The sequence below is a fragment of the Phyllobates terribilis genome, unplaced genomic scaffold (assembly GCF_046119375.1).
Source record: "Phyllobates terribilis strain yellow unplaced genomic scaffold, ASM4611937v1 Scaffold_2__4_contigs__length_985480577, whole genome shotgun sequence".
In the NCBI taxonomy this organism is placed as follows: Eukaryota; Metazoa; Chordata; class Amphibia; order Anura; family Dendrobatidae; genus Phyllobates; species Phyllobates terribilis.
The window spans coordinates 519,476,341-519,493,597 of record NW_027362762.1 but is presented as its reverse complement, the minus strand read 5'-3'; the positions used below and the strand labels follow the sequence as shown (position 1 = coordinate 519,493,597).

The 17,257-nt window shown below is 47.6% G+C and overlaps 1 long non-coding RNA gene across 1 annotated transcript in view; it reads right to left on the bottom strand.

Annotated features, from left to right (window-relative positions):
- The window catches only part of LOC141252854 (uncharacterized), a 283,224-nt gene that overhangs the window by 54,663 nt on the left and 211,304 nt on the right, over window positions 1–17,257 (bottom strand). The gene's annotated exons all lie outside the window — the stretch shown is intronic.

The window sequence follows — 17,257 nt, the reverse complement described above, 5'->3', positions numbered from 1 at the left end:
AGGTCGTTGCATCTCCCCCTGTTTTGAGACCTCCCACACATCTTAGAATCATTAGGGGTTTTTATTTCAAACAATTTATATTTTCTGGTTAATGGGCCCCAGTAGAGTATTTTTTATGGAACAAGTAATGACGAGAATATTTTCATCAGTAAATTACATTTTACCCCATTTCACAATTAATTCCAGGACTTACTCAATCACATACCAAGCTATTATTCAGACAAATTCTCATCTGCATGCCCACATCTGTATACTCCAGAATGTGGACCCCACAAATGTTCTTGAAAAGTCAGGTCATCTGACAATTAATTCCAGGACTTGATTACTCACATAAAGATTTTTGATCATTCATCTTTGTTTGACTGTTTTTACAACTAATGTCTTGATACACAAAATTTTTTTCATTTATATTACTTATATATAATTTATATTGGTGATACGGGCATGATCATTTTATTGAAGGATCTCTAATAATGAGGCTGTTACGTACTTATACACTATGGGCTTTACTGCATGGTTCTTGCCGAACCTCTTGTACCAGACAATGCTTTCAGAACTCTGTAAGGGATAGGTTGTTTTGTGCATACAGCGGTTCCTACTCTTGGCAGGGAGACTGCTATGGTGTACCATGTCTATTGGCACATTCATCTCTCACATAGGGATTGATGGAGCTAAATGGATGTTGTACAACTAGTCTCTGAAAGTCTCTGTCATTCTAGCCCTGCTGGTGTTATTTCATCTTTGGAACAAACTCAGATTTGCCACATTTTCAGATTCGGCTACATTTTCCTCCACATTTTGGCCATCGCTCCAGTACAGTTTATTCTTCCTGCTACAATATATGCAATTGCAGGACAACTGTTTTGTACGCAAGACCAAGTTTTATAATCAGCATATGTGTTTTAGGGGCATGCCTCTCTCTGTGAGTAATAATTCCTGGAAGGATTTTCTTGTTTGGTAGCTCAATGTCTCTAAGTTTTGAATTTGCTCTGGAATTCCATAAATTTTATCCTAAAGACCAAATGGTGCACCATCTATTATTACAGGCATAGCCGTGTGTCCAGTACTCACATTGGTGCCATATTGGATGTATTTCTGAACACTGAAAAACTACTGCAATAAAATGTGAGGTTTGTTTCTCAGAACATATAAAAAAAATTCATAAAAGAGAAATGGGGTCAGTTGTGGGGGGTTTCTGCTGTTAAGGCACCTTAGGGGCCCTGCAAATGCAACATGGTGCCTGCCATCTCTTTCAGCCAAATTTGTGTTCCAAAATTCAAATATTGCTCCTTTTGCTCCAAGCCCTGCCATTAATCTAAACAGAACTTTTTGGCTACATGTGTGATATCGCCGCGCTCATAAGAAAGTGGGTAACAAATTTTAGGATCCACTTTCAGTGTTACTTCTGGCAAAAGTGAGAAATTTGGGGCTAAAGCAAGATTTTTGGGAGAAAAATGAACTTTTTCAATATGACAACCTAATGTTATCAAATTCTATGTAGTACCTATGCTCACTATAATCCCTGGATACAATTCTTGAGGTGTGAAGTTTCCAAAATGGGGTCACTTTTGGGGATTTTCCACTGTTTAGGCACATCAGGGGCTTTCCAAACCCAACATGGCGTCGACTCTCGATTCCAGGCAATTTTGCATTCAAAAAGTCAAACGGTGCTCCTTCCCTTCCGTGCCCTGCTGTGCGCCCAAACAGTGATTTTCCCCCACATATGGGGTATCAGCGTGCACAGGAGAAATTGCAGAACAAATTTTGCAGTCCATTTTCTCTTTTTACCTTTGTGAAAATATAAAAAATTGGGTTTGATGTAAAATTTTTGTGAACAAAAAGTTAAATGTTAAATTTTCCTTCCACGTTGCTTCAGTTCCAATGAAGCATGTAAAGGGTTTATAAACTTCTTGAATGTGGTTTTGAGCACCATGAGGGGTGTAGTTTTTAGAATGGTATCACTTTAGAGTAGACATGTGGGAAATGTTATTTATTAACTATTTTGTGTGACATATCTCTCTGATTTAAGGGCATAAGAATTCAAAGTTTGAAAATTGCAAAATTTTCACCAAATTTCCATTTTTTTCACAAATAAATGCAAGTCATATCGAAAAAAATTTACCGCTAACAAGAAGTACAATATGTCATAAAAAAACATTCTCAGAATCACTGGGATCCGTTGAAGGTTTCCAAAGTTATTACCTCATAAAATGACACTGGTCAGATTTCAGATATTTGGCCTGGTCATTAAGGTCAAAATGGTCTTGGTCACTAAGGGGTTAACGAATTGAAAATGGTCATTTGTTGAACTTGCAGCATTTAGAGGTCACATTTACTGGAATCAAAAGCGTTTTCAGTCAAAAACATCTTAACACGTCAAGTTACATGATAACATAGGACCCCTTCTTTGATATCACCTTCACAATTCTTTCATTCATTGAACTTGTGAGCTTTTGGATAGTTTCTGATTGAATCTCTTTGCAGGATGTCAGAATAGCCTCCTAAAGCTGCTGTTTTGATGAGAACTGCCTCTCGCCCTCATAGATCTTTTGATTGAGCATACTCCAAAGGTTCTCAACCTTGAGTTTTTCTCCTTTCATGTCCATAGCAGCCAATGACTCAAAGGTATTCTGATATTATCTTTTTTTATGTATTTTCCTTTTACTATGGTGCTTTTTTATCTCCCATGCAAATGGTTTGACCCCAATTTGTGTTACATATACAGGTGCATCTCACTAAATTAGAATATCACCAAAAAGTTAATTTATTTCAGTTTTTCAATACAAAAAGTGAAATTCATATATTATATAGAGTCATTACAAACAGAGTGATCTATTTCAAGTGTTTATTTCTGTTAATGTTCATGATTATGACTTACAGCCAATGAAAACACAAATGTTATTATCTCAGTAAATTAAAATAATTACCAAAAAACACCTGCAAAGGCTTCCTAAGCATTTAAAAGGGCTCCTTAGTCTGTTTCAGTAGGCTCAACAATCATGGGGAAGACTGCTGACTTGACAGATGTCCAGAAGGTAGTCATTGACACATTCCACAAGGTCCCAGAGTTCCAATTTTCATTTGGAAATCAAGATCCCAGAGTCTGGAGGAAGAGTGGAGAGGCATACAATCCAAGCTGCTTGAGTGTGAAGTTTCCACAATCAATGATGGTTTGGGGAGCCATGTCATCTGCTGGTGTACGTCCACTGTGTTTTATCAAGACCAAAGTCAGTGCTACAATCTACCAGGAAGTTTTAGAGCACTTCCTGCTTCCCTGTGCCGACAAGCTTTTTGGAGATGGAAATTTCATTCTCCAGCCGGACTTGGCATCTGTCCACACTGAAAAAAAGTACCAATACCTGGTTTAAAAACAACAGTATCACAGTGCTTATCTTAGAACCCTCCTGTTTGTTTTTTCCATCTTGTGTTTTGCGGTCACATGACCATCTGCCTTTATATTCCAGCTCCGCCCTTCTGGCTGTGCTGGACTTCAGTGTTCGACTGTTTCTCTAGCCTGGTGCTTCGGTGCCTTTCTCTGTCAGCTCGCTTGGTCCTTCTGGGACCTCTAGTACCTTTTGTCAGTTTGTCTTTTTGTGTTCTGCAACAACTTCTCTGTTTAGGAGGTGTCCCATTTTTGTCCCAGTCCTTAGTTCTTTTAGGGACCCCTCCCTTAATGCTATAGGTCTTCGTTCAGACTAGCCGAGGACTAAGGTGGGTCTGTTCGCTAGGAACAGGCAGCCCGCTACATCATAGGGATTCAGCTTAGTCTTACTGTAGGGACAGCTTTCCCCTATCCTTCCTTAGTACATGTTGTTGATCATAACAGTAAGTCCAGCCCAAAAAATTAAAAGGAAAGAAATTCGGGGATCAGTATGGTTTCCATCCAGGATTTGGCTCAACGCCTGCAGGGATTGTCTCTGGAGGTGGCTGAGCTTCAGCAACACGTGAGTAGCTGTTCTGGAGCGCATTTTGTCGAACCCAAGGTAGGACTGCCTGATGTTTTTTATGGTAAACAGCAAGATTTTTTTTCCTTTAAAAATGCTTGTTTGTTATATTTTCATTTGAGACCAAGGTCCTCTGGGAATGAATCACAGCACATTGGTTTTATTATGTCACTTTTTCGCAATGAACCACATGGGTGGGCCTTTTCTCTCCAACCTAATGATCCGTGCTTAAGGTCTGTTGAAGAATTTTTTTCTGCTATGGGTCTATTATACGACGATCCTGAACGAATCTCATCTGCTGAGGCAGAACTCAGGCGTTTGAATCAGGGCTCAGGTGATGTTGAAAATTATTGCACACACTTCAGGAGATGGGCCTCAGAAGTTAAATGGAATGATCCTGCGCTGAAATGTTTATTTATTGCTGGTCTGAGTGAAAGGGTTAAGGATCTGCTAATTGCATTCCCTGCACCTGAGACTGTGCAGGATGCCATGCAATTAGCTGTTCGTGTGCACAGGAGGCTAAGGTGCAGGCTGAATGAGGTAAAGATTCCTGTAATGTCAGTTCCTAGTCCCCAGAAAATCTGCTCAGATGGCGGAGAACCGATGGAGGTTGGGGCGATGTCACTCCGCTCTCAGGAAAGATACCGGAGGTTCTCCGAGGCATTGTGTCTTTATTGTGGTAAAGCTGATCATTCGATTAAGTATTGTGAGCGTCGTTTAAGTAAAGAAAAAAAAAAGGTCAGTTACGTCCGTATAGCTTGTGTACGCTCTGCAGGAGTATTTCTTTCTGGGAGTACTACTTTGCAGGGAGATTTGATTGAATTTCAGGTATTTGTGGATTGTGGTTCAACACTTAATGTGAATGATAAAGGGTTTTTTAAAAAACTTAAATTGAAATCCAAACCTTTGTCATCACCTATTTCTGTGATTGCAATTGATAACACTCCCTTGAAATGTATTACTCACATGGTTGCTGCATTTCCCCTCACTATCAATGGAGTTCACCAAGATTTTTGGACTTGGTTGTTTTAGATAATTTACCCTCTCCGGTTGTTCTAGGATTGCCTTGGTTAAAACTGCACAATCCTTTACTGGACTGGTCTACTAATGTGATTAAGTCTTGGAGTCCGAAGTGCTATGATAAATGTTGTAATGGTCGCATTGCGGCTGTGGACAAAGGGGAATTACTTGTACCTATTCAAGATTTTTGGAGGGTTTTTTCGTCGGAGGAGTCGCAAGTTTTACCTCCTCATAGGGATTATGATTGCGCCATTGAGTTTGTTCCGGGAGCTACTCTTCCCAAGAGTCGCTTGTTTAATCTGACTATCCCTGAAAGAAAGGCCTTGGAGGAATACATACAGACAAGCCTGGCTGCTGCTCACATTAGACCTTCTAAGTCGCCTGTGGCAGTTGGATTTTTCTTTGTTAAAAAAAAGGACGGGGGTTTACATCCATGTCTGGATTTTCGTGAAATTAATAAGATTACCGTACACAATTCCTACCCATTGCCGTTAGTTCCTGACTTGTTTAACCAGATAGTGGGGGCCAAGTGGTTCTCTAAAATTGATCTCAGGGGGGCATACAATTTGTTACGAGTGAAGGAGGGTGATGAATGGAAAACTGCTGTTAACACTCCGGTAGGTCATTTTGAGAATCTGGTGATGCCTTTTGGTCTTACCAATGCACCTGCATTTTTTCAGAACCTTATTAATAACATCCTGAGACCTTGGATTAGTAAGAATGTGGTTGTGTATTTGGATGACATTTTGATTTACTCACCAGATCTAGAGTCCCATTGGCAGAGTGTACGTGAAGTTTTGCAGTTATTGAGTGATAATTCACTCTTTGCTAAGCTGGAAAAATGTGAGTTCGCTGTGCAGAAAATGTGTTTTTTAGGCTACATTGTCTCCAGCGAGGGCTTTGAGATGGACCCTGTGAAGGTTCAGGCTGTGCAGGAATGGCCTAGGCCTATTGGTTTGAAATCTATACAGAGATTTTTGGGTTTTGACAGTTATTACTGGAAATTCATTAAGAATTTTTCTGTAATTGTTAAACCCCTAACCAATCTCACCAGGAAAGGTGCGAATACGGCCCAGTGGACTACAGAGGCCATTGAAGCGTTTAAGTATCTCAAAGAGAGTTTCAGTTCTGCCCCTATCCTTATGCAGCCTGATGAGACCAAGCCTTTTTTGGTCGAGGTCGATGCTTCATAGGTGGGGGTCGGAGCAGTTTTGTCTCAGGAGAACAAGGGTGGAGTACATCCTTGTGCCTTCTTTTCGAAAAAAAATTCGGAAACCGAACTGAATTATGATGCTGGAAATCGGGAGTTGCTGGCTATTAAACTCGTGTTTGAACATTGGCGTCATTTTTTGGAAGGCGTTAGATTTCCTATTTAGGTTTTCACAGATCACAGAATTTGATCTATCTGGATGCTGCCAAGCACTTGAATGCCCGTCAAGCTAGGTGGGCACTTTTTTTTTCTCAGTTTCATTTTTCTGTTACCTATATCCCTGGTACTAAGAATGTTAAAGCCGATGCTTTATCTCGCAGCTTCTCTCCTATGGTCGGTGCCGAGGAGGAGGAGAGCATTTTACAGAAAGGAGTTGTGGTGGTGGCATTGGACTCCGTTTTGGAGAATAGGATTCTGAAAGCTCAAGATGATGCTCCATCTAACACTCCCCATGGGAGGTTGTTCGTGCCTAGAGCCTTTAGGAGAGATTTGTTTGTGGAGTGTCATGAGTCTCGGTTGGCAGGTCATCCAGGAATTTCGGAGATTAAGCGACTTATCAGTCGCAGTTTTTGGTGACCTGGATGGCAGAAGGAAGTCATCAAGTGGGTGCATCAGTGTACTGTGTGTGCTAGGTCAAAAGCTTCATATACTCCTGCTGCGGGGTTGCTTTGCCCTCTGGAGGTTCCTAGTGCGCCTTGGACGCATCTCACAATGGATTTTATTACTGATCTTCCTGTGTCCGATTGTTTTACTGTCATCTGGGTGGTCGTGGACCGTTTAAGTAAGATGTGTCATTTGGTTCCATTCATTAAGTTGCCCTGCGCCAAGACACTCGCTAAGGCGTTTGTTAAGGAGATTGTAAAGCTCCATGGCGTTCCCACGGATATTGTTTCTGATAGAGGACCTCAGTTTGTGGCTCGCTTTTGGCGTGCTTTTTGTGACAGGTTGGGAGTCCATTTGTCATTTTCGTCTGGTTATCATCCTGAATCTAATGGACAGACTGAAAGAAAGAACCAGGATGTGGAACAGTTTTTGCGTTGTTTTGTGGCGGACAATCAAGAGGTGTGGTCTGAGTTTCTGCCTCTCGCAGAATTTGCTGTTAACAATAATACATCCTCCTCTGCTGGGTGTTCTCCTTGTTTTGTTGTACTGGGAGACATCCGTCTTTTGGTTCGTTCTCCAAATTGGGGTCGGTGGTGCCGGAGGAGAATTTTTCCTGTGATTTGGAGAGAGTTTGGACTAATGTACGTTGCCACCTTCAAGAGGCTAACTAGAAGTCCAAGAAGTATTTTGACCGGAATTACCCTGCAATAAATAAATAAATCAATACAATACAAATATTGAAACTCATATATTATATAGAGTTATATAGTGTATATGGCCTCCAGCACTTCCCGTATCCCCAGGATCCCCTCTTTTCTTCTGGAGCCTTCCTTTCTGCTCCTCTCCTTTCTTCAGCCTTTCCTCCTGGACCTCTCAACTCAGGCTCACTCCTCCTGAGCAGAGCTTCTGCTCCTCTCACTGTCCTCCTGTGACTGAACACCCTCTCTCAAGATGACTCCCCTTTTTATACTACAGCTGAAGTGCTCCCCTGTTCCACTTCCTCCACCCACACCCATTACATGGTTCCGCCCTCCAGCTAGGGACCAGGAACTGTGCTCAACCTTAGGAGCAATCTCGCCCTGCCCTCTGAAGCGGAGTGTAATGGAAGCAAGTGGGTGGGTCCCGGGCACTACTCCATCCTTACCTGAGAGTAAGATACCACACCTCTGGGTGAGATGCAGTACCTCTGTGGCGACTGAACCCTCAGGGGTGCCACATAAGCATGACCAGTGGACAGAGCAGGAGACAGGTCAGCTATGCCAGATATTCAAACAAACATGCCCCTTGTTTAATTGCACTACAGCATCTAATTTCCATATCTCTTTGCTTCATATATATATTCTAACTGATGTTTCCTTTCACCTCTACTGCCCTTTGACATATTCTACACAGTCTCTCTACATCAGTCCCTCTCTCATTCCTTCTCCCATGTATAACACTGAGGCCTTACTGACTTTTCTCAATCACTCCAAACCATCCACTAGCACCATACAGTGCACAAAATGCTCACACAAATCACTGAACCACCTGCTCTTTTTCTTCTGTCTCCTCATCCTAGTCTCTGGCAACATCTCCCCAGCCCTGGGCCTCCATACACTAGTATTCATAACTCTCATCCTACTCGCACAAAGAAGCCCTGCCCATCTTATTGTAATGCAGGTGTCAGAATGCAACGTGCAGAGTCACAAATGAGGGCAGTCAAATAGCTATAAATAACAAATTATATATATATATGTATATATATATATATATATATATATATATATATATATATATATATATACATATATATATACAGTACAGACGAAAAGTTTGGACACACCTTCTCATTTAAAGATTTTTCTGTATTTTCATGACTTTGAAAATTGTACATTCACACTGAAGGCATCAAAACTATGAATTAACACATGTGGAATTATATACTTAACAAAAAAGTGTGAAGCAACTGAAAATATGTCTTATATTCTAGGTTCTTCAAAGTAGCCACCTTTTGCTTTGATGACTGCATTGCACACTCTTGGCATTCTCTTGATGAGCTTCAAGAGGTAGTCACCGAAAATGGTTTTCACTTCACAGGTGTCCCCTGTCAGGTTTAATAAGTGGGATTTCTTGCCTTATAAATGGGATTGGGACCATCAGTTGTGTTGTGCAGAAGTCAGGTGGATACACAGCTGATAGTCCTACTGAATAGACTGTTAGAATTTGTTTTATGGCAAGAAAAAAGCAGCTAAGTAAAGAAAAACGAGTGGCCATCATTACTTTAAGAAATGAAGGTCAGTCAGTCCGAAAAATTGGGCAAACTTTGAAAGAATCCCCAAGTGCAGTTGCAAAAACCATCAAGCGCTACAGGAAAGGAAGACCAAGAGTCACCTCTGCTTCTGAGGATACGTTTATCTGAGTCACCAGCCTCAGAAATCGCAGGTTAACAGCAGCTCAGAATAGAGACCAGGTCAATGCCACACAGAGTTCTAGCAGCAGACACATCTCTACAACAACTGTTAAGAGGAGACTTTGTGCAGCAGGCCTTCATGGTAAAATAGCTGCTAGGAAACCACTGCTAAGGACAGGCAACAAGCAGAAGAGACTTGTTTGGGCTAAAGAACACAAGGAATGGACATTAGACCAGTGGAAATCTGTGCTTTGGTCTGACGAGTCAAATTTGAGATCTTTGGTTCCAGCCACCGTGTCTTTGTGCAACGCAGAAAAGGTGAACGGATGGACTCTACATGCCTGGTTCCCACCGTGAAGCATGGAGGAGGAGGTGTGATGGTGTGGGGGTGCTTTGCTGGTGACACTGTTGGGGATTTATTCAAAATTGAAGGCATACTGAACCAGAATGGCTACCACAGCATCTTGCAGCGGCATGCTATTCCATCCGGTTTGCGTTTAGTTGGACCATCATTTATTTTTCAACAGGACAAAGACCCCAAACACACCTCCAGGTTGTGTAAGGGCTATTTGACCAAGAAGGAGAGTGATGGGGTGCTACGCCAGATGACCTGGCCTCCACAGTCACCAGACCTGAACCCAATCGAGATGGTTTGGGGTGACCTGGACCGCAGAGTGAAGGCAAAAGGGCCAACAAGTCCTAAGCATACTCCTGCTGCGGGGTTGCTTTGCCCTCTGGAGGTTCCTAGTGTACCTTGGACGCATCTCACAATGGATTTTATTACTGATCTTCCTGTGTCCGAGGGTTTTACTGTCATCTGGGTGGTCGTCGACCGTTTTAGTAAGATGTCTCATTTGGTTCCATTCATTAAGTTGCCCTGCGCCAAGACACTCGCTAAGGCATTTGTTATGGAGATTGTAAAGCTCCATGGCGTTCCCACAGACATTGTTTCTGATAGAGGACCTCAGTTTGTGGCTCACTTTTGGCGTGCTTTTTGTGACAGGTTGGGAGTCCATTTGTCATTTTCGTCTGGTTATCATCCTGAGTCTAATGGACAGACTGAAAGAAAGAACCAGGATGTTGAACAGTTTTTGCGTTGTTTTGTGGCGGACAATCAAGAGGTGTGGTCTGAGTTTCTGCCTCTCGCAGAATTTGCTGTTATCAATCATACATCCTCCTCTGCTGGGTGTTCTCCTTGTTTTGTTGTGCTGGGAGACATCCATCTTTTGGTTCGGTTCTCCAAATTGGGGTCGGCGGTGCCGGAGGAGGAGAATTTTTCCTGTGATTTGGAGAGAGTTTGGACTAACGTACGTTGCCACCTTCAAGAGGCTAACTAGAAGTCCAAGAAGTATTTTGACAGGAAACGTAAGGAATTTTTGTTTACTGTGGGTGACATGGTTTGGTTGTCCTCGAAGATCCTGCGGTTGAGGATTCCCTCTAAAAAACTGGGTCCTAAGTTTGTGAGTCCATTTAAAGTGCTTCAGGTTGTTAACCCGTCTGCTGTTAGGTTGGAAGATTAATCCTGTGTTTCATGTTTCCTTGTTGAAAAAGGCTGATGTATCTGATAGGGACCCTACTGTCACAGTTCCTCCTGTGGTGGAAGACGGCGAATATGAAATTTCTCGTATCTTGAATTCTAGATGGCACAGAGGGAGATTACAGTATTGTAGCGCTGGCGTCCCTGCCCTCTGCTAGGCAGGGACGCTGCTCCCCTCACCGCTCTGCTCCGTGCCCGGCGTCCTCTCCCCGCTCTGCTGTCAGCGCGCGCTCCTTCCCGGCGTCCTCCTCCCGCTCTGCTCTCAGCGCGCGCTCCTTCCCGGCCCCTGTGCTTAGGGCGCGCGCGCGCGCGCTCCCCTCCTCTTAAAGGGGCCGCGCGCGCCGTCCTAAGGAGTCCCCGGCCAATGGCCGGAGGACTTCATCATATATAAGGCACCTCCTCCAAAATGGAGGTGCCCGAGCAATGTTGTTTGCACCTGTGTCTCACCTGTGCTTCAGCCCTCAGGTCCCGTTGCCAGTTTCCTGCCAGTTTCCTGCTAGTTACCTGCCTGATTCCTGCCTGAATACTTGTTACCTGTCTGCCAGCCTGAGGTCCGACGGTCTGCCTTACTACTCCTGTCAGTCTGTCTAAAGGACCAGCCTGCCCGCTCACCTGGGAGCGCATATCAGCTACCTGCCTGCTTGCCTGAGGTCCGACGGTCTGCCTTACTACTCCGGTCAGTCTGTCTATGGACCAGCTTGCCCGCTCACCTGGGAGCGCTTCTCCGTTATCTGCCTGCTTGCCAGCCCGGAGGCTCCGTTGTCACGTGCTGTGACCACCAGCTATCTCAGAGACTCTTGCCCGCTCACCTGGGAGCGCATCTCCGTTACCTGCCTGCTTGCCAGCCCGGAGGTCCCGTTGTCGCGTGCGGTGACCACCAGCTATTCCAGAGACTCTTGCCCGCTCACCTGGGAGCGCTTCTCCGTTACCTACCTGCCTGCCAGCCCGGAGGTTCCGCCGTCACGTGCCGTGACCACCTGCTATTCCAGAGACTCTCGCTTGCTCACCTGGGAGCACACATCTACCATCTGCCTGCTAGCCTACCCGGAGGCTCTGCCATCACAGGTCGTACCTACCCCTTACCCAGAGACTGCCCTGATCACTTGCCGTAACTCCCTGTCCGTTCACCCAGAGACTGCCACCCGCTCCCTTACAAGGGCCGCCCCCTTGTATAGTAGCTCAGAGGTTCCGCCTCCCGGACCCGTTACAGTTTGCTCGGGCCATGGAACCCGGTGGCACCCAAGCTCCCTCGCTCTCGGACCTCTGTCTTGAACTGTCCCGTCAGAGGTCCCAACAGGAGGCCATCCTGGGTCATCTGCGGAATGTTAATACTCGCCTGAACACTCTGTCTGATCCACCAACAACCTCCGCCAGTGCCATATCTTGCAATCCGGCAGCTCCGCTGCCCACTAATACTATGGTATCCTACCCCGGACCCCGGCTTTCTGCACCTCCTCGCTTCGGAGGCGACCCCGTCCAGGCTCGGGGCTTCATAAATCAGTGCACCCTGCACTTTGAACTTTTGTCCCATCAGTTTAATTCCGACCGGGCCAAAATTGCCTTTATCATGTCCCATCTCACCGGGGAGGCCCTGGCCTGGCTAAATCCTCTATGGGAGAGAGGAGACCCCCTGGTGTCCAACTTGCCTGCTTTTCTCTCGGCTTTCCGGAAAGTCTTCGACGAACCCGGACGGAAGACCTCATCCGCATCCTCTCTGCTACGCCTCCGTCAGGAGGGTCTCACCGTGGGCCAATATGCCATACGGTTCCGCACCCTTGCCTCGGAGCTGGCCTGGGATAACGACGCTCTGGTATCCGTCTTCTGGGAGGGTCTGTCCGGTCGTATTAAAGATGAACTTGCTGGTCGGGACATTCCTACCTCTCTCGATGATCTAATAACCCTTGCCACCCGGATTGACCTACGGTTCCAGGAGCGTGCCAAAGAGGTCACCCGTGAGAGAAGGATTCCACGTTTAGCTCCTACTTTCCAGAAACCCGTCATTCCCTCCATCTCTCCCCAGGTACACTCTCCTGAGCCTATGCAGGTCGACCAGACCAAGATGGTCAAAACCCGTCAGGACTCACGCCGTGCCGAGGGGAGCTGCTTCTACTGTGGCAGTAAGGAGCACCGGATCCGTGCCTGCCCGGAGAGGTCGGGAAACGCCTGTGTCTAGGTTCGCTCAGAGAGGTCCACCTAGACAAGAATAAATCCTCTCCATCCCTGCTGTTGTCAGTTTCGATCATCTACGGGGAGAACCGTTATTTCGAACTAGCCCAACTTGACTCTGGAGCAGCCGGGAACCTTATTTCACAGTCCCTGGTTGAGAAATACCGCATCCCCACCAAACCTCTGGCTGTACCCTTGTCTGTCGCTGCCGTGGATGGGGGCCTCTTACCTCGCCCCATTCAACTCATCACCGAATCCATTACCCTGCAGGTGGGAATGCTGCATTCTGAAAGTATCTCCTTTCATGTTCTGCCTGGACTCTCTCACGCCCTCTTGCTAGGTCTGCCCTGGCTCCAGAGACATGCACCCGTGCTAGACTGGCAAACCGGAGAGGTCCTTCGCTGGGGACAAGACTGTCATAAAACCTGCCTGGTTCCCGTCCATCCCGTCCGTCCCTCTCCTACCCCAGCTAATCTACCTGGACTTCCGATTCCTTATTGGTCTTATGCAGATGTCTTTAATAAAAAGGAGGCAGAGACATTACCACCACATAGACCATACGACTGTCCCATCGATCTGCTACCCGGTACTACTCCTCCCCGTGGGCGTATCTATCCTTTATCCGCTGCTGAGACCCGGTCAATGTCCGAATATATTGAGGAGAATCTGGCCAGAGGATTCATCCGGAAATCTACCTCCCCGGCGGGAGCAGGCTTCTTTTTCGTCAAAAAGAAGGACGGCTCTCTCCGTCCCTGTATAGACTATAGAGGCCTAAACCTGATCACGGTGAAGAATAAGTACCCCCTCCCGCTCATTCCAGAATTATTTGATCGCCTGAGGGGGGCTAGGATCTTCACCAAACTGGACCTTCGTGGGGCGTACAACCTGGTTCGTATTCGTCAGGGGGATGAATGGAAGACGGCATTCAACACCCGGGACGGCCACTATGAATACCTGGTAATGCCCTTTGGTCTCTGTAACGCTCCTGCCGTCTTTCAAGAGTTGGTCAATGACATCTTCCGGGACCTTCTCTACTCCTGCGTAGTGGTGTACCTGGACGACATCTTGGTCTTCTCTCCGGATCTCCAGACTCACCGGAGGGACGTTCGTCAGGTCCTGCTCAGGCTAAGGCAGAACCATCTCTACGCTAAATTTGAGAAGTGCCTCTTTGAGCAGACCTCGCTTCCGTTTCTGGGCTACATTATCTCTCAGACCGGCCTACAAATGGATCCTGAGAAACTGTCTGCCATCGAGAAATGGCCCCGACCGGAGGGGTTGAAGGCCATTCAGCGATTCCTGGGCTTCGCCAACTACTACCGCCTCTTCATACCACACTTCTCTTCCCGGACGGCCCCAATTTCTGCGCTCACCCGTAAAGGTACTAATCCCAAAGAGTGGCCACCCGAAGCAGAGGAGGCCTTTCTTTCCCTTAAACAGGCCTTCTCTTCCGCCCCGGTGCTGCATCGCCCAGATGGCAACAAACAGTTCTTCCTGGAAGTTGACGCCTCCTCCTCTGGAGCCGGAGCGGTACTTACTCAAAAATCATCTTCCGGGAGGATGGTAACTTGTGGCTTCTTCTCTAAACTCTTCTCCTCCTCTGAGCGCAACTATTCCATAGGAGACCGAGAGTTATTGGCCATCAAACTGGCATTGGAGGAGTGGCGTTACCTGCTCGAGGGGGCTCTTCACCCGGTAATAATTTACACTGACCACAAGAACTTGGCTTACCTCCAGCATGCCCAGAGACTTAACCCGCGCCAAGCCCGGTGGTCCTTGTTTTTTGCTCGTTTTGATTTTGTCCTTCATTTTCGCCCGGCTGACAAAAACGTCAAGGCGGACGCCTTGTCTCGGTCCTTTCTGGTGTCTGATCTCGAGGAGGATCCGAAACATATCATCGATCCCGCCAGAGTAATGCAGGTGGCTCCCGTGAGTCTAAATCGTCTTCCTCCTGGTAAGACGTTCGTACCAGTACCTGATCGGGAGAAGATCCTACACTGGGGTCATTCTTCTAAACTAGCTGGCCACGCCGGTCAGAAAAAGACCCTCCAGCTTATTACCCGGCACTACTGGTGGCCTAACCTGCACAAGGATGTAATAGACTTTGTTTCTGCCTGTGTGTCCTGCGCCCGCAACAAAGTTCCGAGACACCTGCCGGCCGGCCGCCTCCTACCTCTGCCAGTACCTGCTGCCCCCTGGCAGCATATAGCGATGGACTTCATTACTGATCTACCCGTCTCTGCCGGTTGTACGGTCATTTGGGTGGTCGCTGACCGCTTCTCCAAGATGGCTCACTTCATTCCACTGCCAGGTCTTCCGTCTGCACCCGAGCTGGCTAAAGACTTTATCCGCCACATCTTCCGTCTTCATGGCCTGCCCCGTCACATCGTGTCGGATCGTGGGGTACAGTTCACTTCCCGTTTCTGGAGAGCCACTTGTAAATTGCTGGACGTCACCCTGGACTTCTCCTCCGCTTACCACCCACAGTCTAATGGTCAAGTGGAGCGGATCAATCAGAACCTGACCAGTTACCTTCGGCACTTCGTTAATGCCCACCATTCTGACTGGGTGGATCTCCTGCCATGGGCCGAATTCTCGTACAACAATCACGAGAGCGAGTCTTCCTCCAAATCCCCGTTTTTTGTAGTCTACGGTCAGCATCCTCGGATCCCGTTTCCCGTCTCCACCTCGGCGGACAATCCGGCTGCGGAATCTCTTGTTAACAAATTTTCCTCCATATGGGAGAGTACCCGGTCCGCACTCCTTCTGTCATCCGAGCGTATGAAAAGACACGCTGACAAAAAACGTCTGGACCCTCCTCAATTCCGCCCTGGGGATAAAGTCTGGCTCTCGTCCAAATATGTCCGGCTCAAGATCCCTTCCTATAAGTTAGGGCCTCGGTTCATCGGCCCACTGGAGGTCATCAGTCAGATCAACCCGGTGGCCTATAAATTGAAACTCCCGGCCAACTTACGGATCCCTAACTCCTTCCATGTGTCTCTCCTCAAACCTGTGGTGCTTAACTCTTTTTCCAAGTCTACAGGTACGCCTCCTGCTCCGGTTTCTGCTGAGGACGAGTTTGAGGTAGAGAACATTCTTGCCACCAAAAGGGTAAGAGGAAAGACCTTTTTTCTGGTAGATTGGAAGGGGTTTGGTCCTGAGGAGAGAACGTGGGAGCCCCGGGAGAACATCCATGCCCCTCTCATCCTAGCTAAATTTCTGTCTGGCCTAAAAAAGGGGGGGCCTAAAGGGGGGGGTACTGTAGCGCTGGCGTCCCTGCCCTCTGCTAGGCAGGGACGCTGCTCCCCTCACCGCTCTGCTCCGTGCCCGGCGTCCTCTCCCCGCTCTGCTGTCAGCGCGCGCTCCTTCCCGGCGTCCTCCTCCCGCTCTGCTCTCAGCGCGCGCTCCTTCCCGGCCCCTGTGCTTAGGGCGCGCGCGCGCGCGCTCCCCTCCTCTTAAAGGGGCCGCGCGCGCCGTCCTAAGGAGTCCCCGGCCAATGGCCGGAGGACTTCATCATATATAAGGCACCTCCTCCAAAATGGAGGTGCCCGAGCAATGTTGTTTGCACCTGTGTCTCACCTGTGCTTCAGCCCTCAGGTCCCGTTGCCAGTTTCCTGCCAGTTTCCTGCTAGTTACCTGCCTGATTCCTGCCTGAATACTTGTTACCTGTCTGCCAGCCTGAGGTCCGACGGTCTGCCTTACTACTCCTGTCAGTCTGTCTAAAGGACCAGCCTGCCCGCTCACCTGGGAGCGCATATCAGCTACCTGCCTGCTTGCCTGAGGTCCGACGGTCTGCCTTACTACTCCGGTCAGTCTGTCTATGGACCAGCTTGCCCGCTCACCTGGGAGCGCTTCTCCGTTATCTGCCTGCTTGCCAGCCCGGAGGCTCCGTTGTCACGTGCTGTGACCACCAGCTATCTCAGAGACTCTTGCCCGCTCACCTGGGAGCGCATCTCCGTTACCTGCCTGCTTGCCAGCCCGGAGGTCCCGTTGTCGCGTGCGGTGACCACCAGCTATTCCAGAGACTCTTGCCCGCTCACCTGGGAGCGCTTCTCCGTTACCTACCTGCCTGCCAGCCCGGAGGTTCCGCCGTCACGTGCCGTGACCACCTGCTATTCCAGAGACTCTCGCTTGCTCACCTGGGAGCACACATCTACCATCTGCCTGCTAGCCTACCCGGAGGCTCTGCCATCACAGGTCGTACCTACCCCTTACCCAGAGACTGCCCTGATCACTTGCCGTAACTCCCTGTCCGTTCACCCAGAGACTGCCACCCGCTCCCTTACAAGGGCCGCCCCCTTGTATAGTAGCTCAGAGGTTCCGCCTCCCGGACCCGTTACAAGTATCTTGTCTCCTGGAAGTGTTTCGGTCTGGAATACAACTCCTGGGTA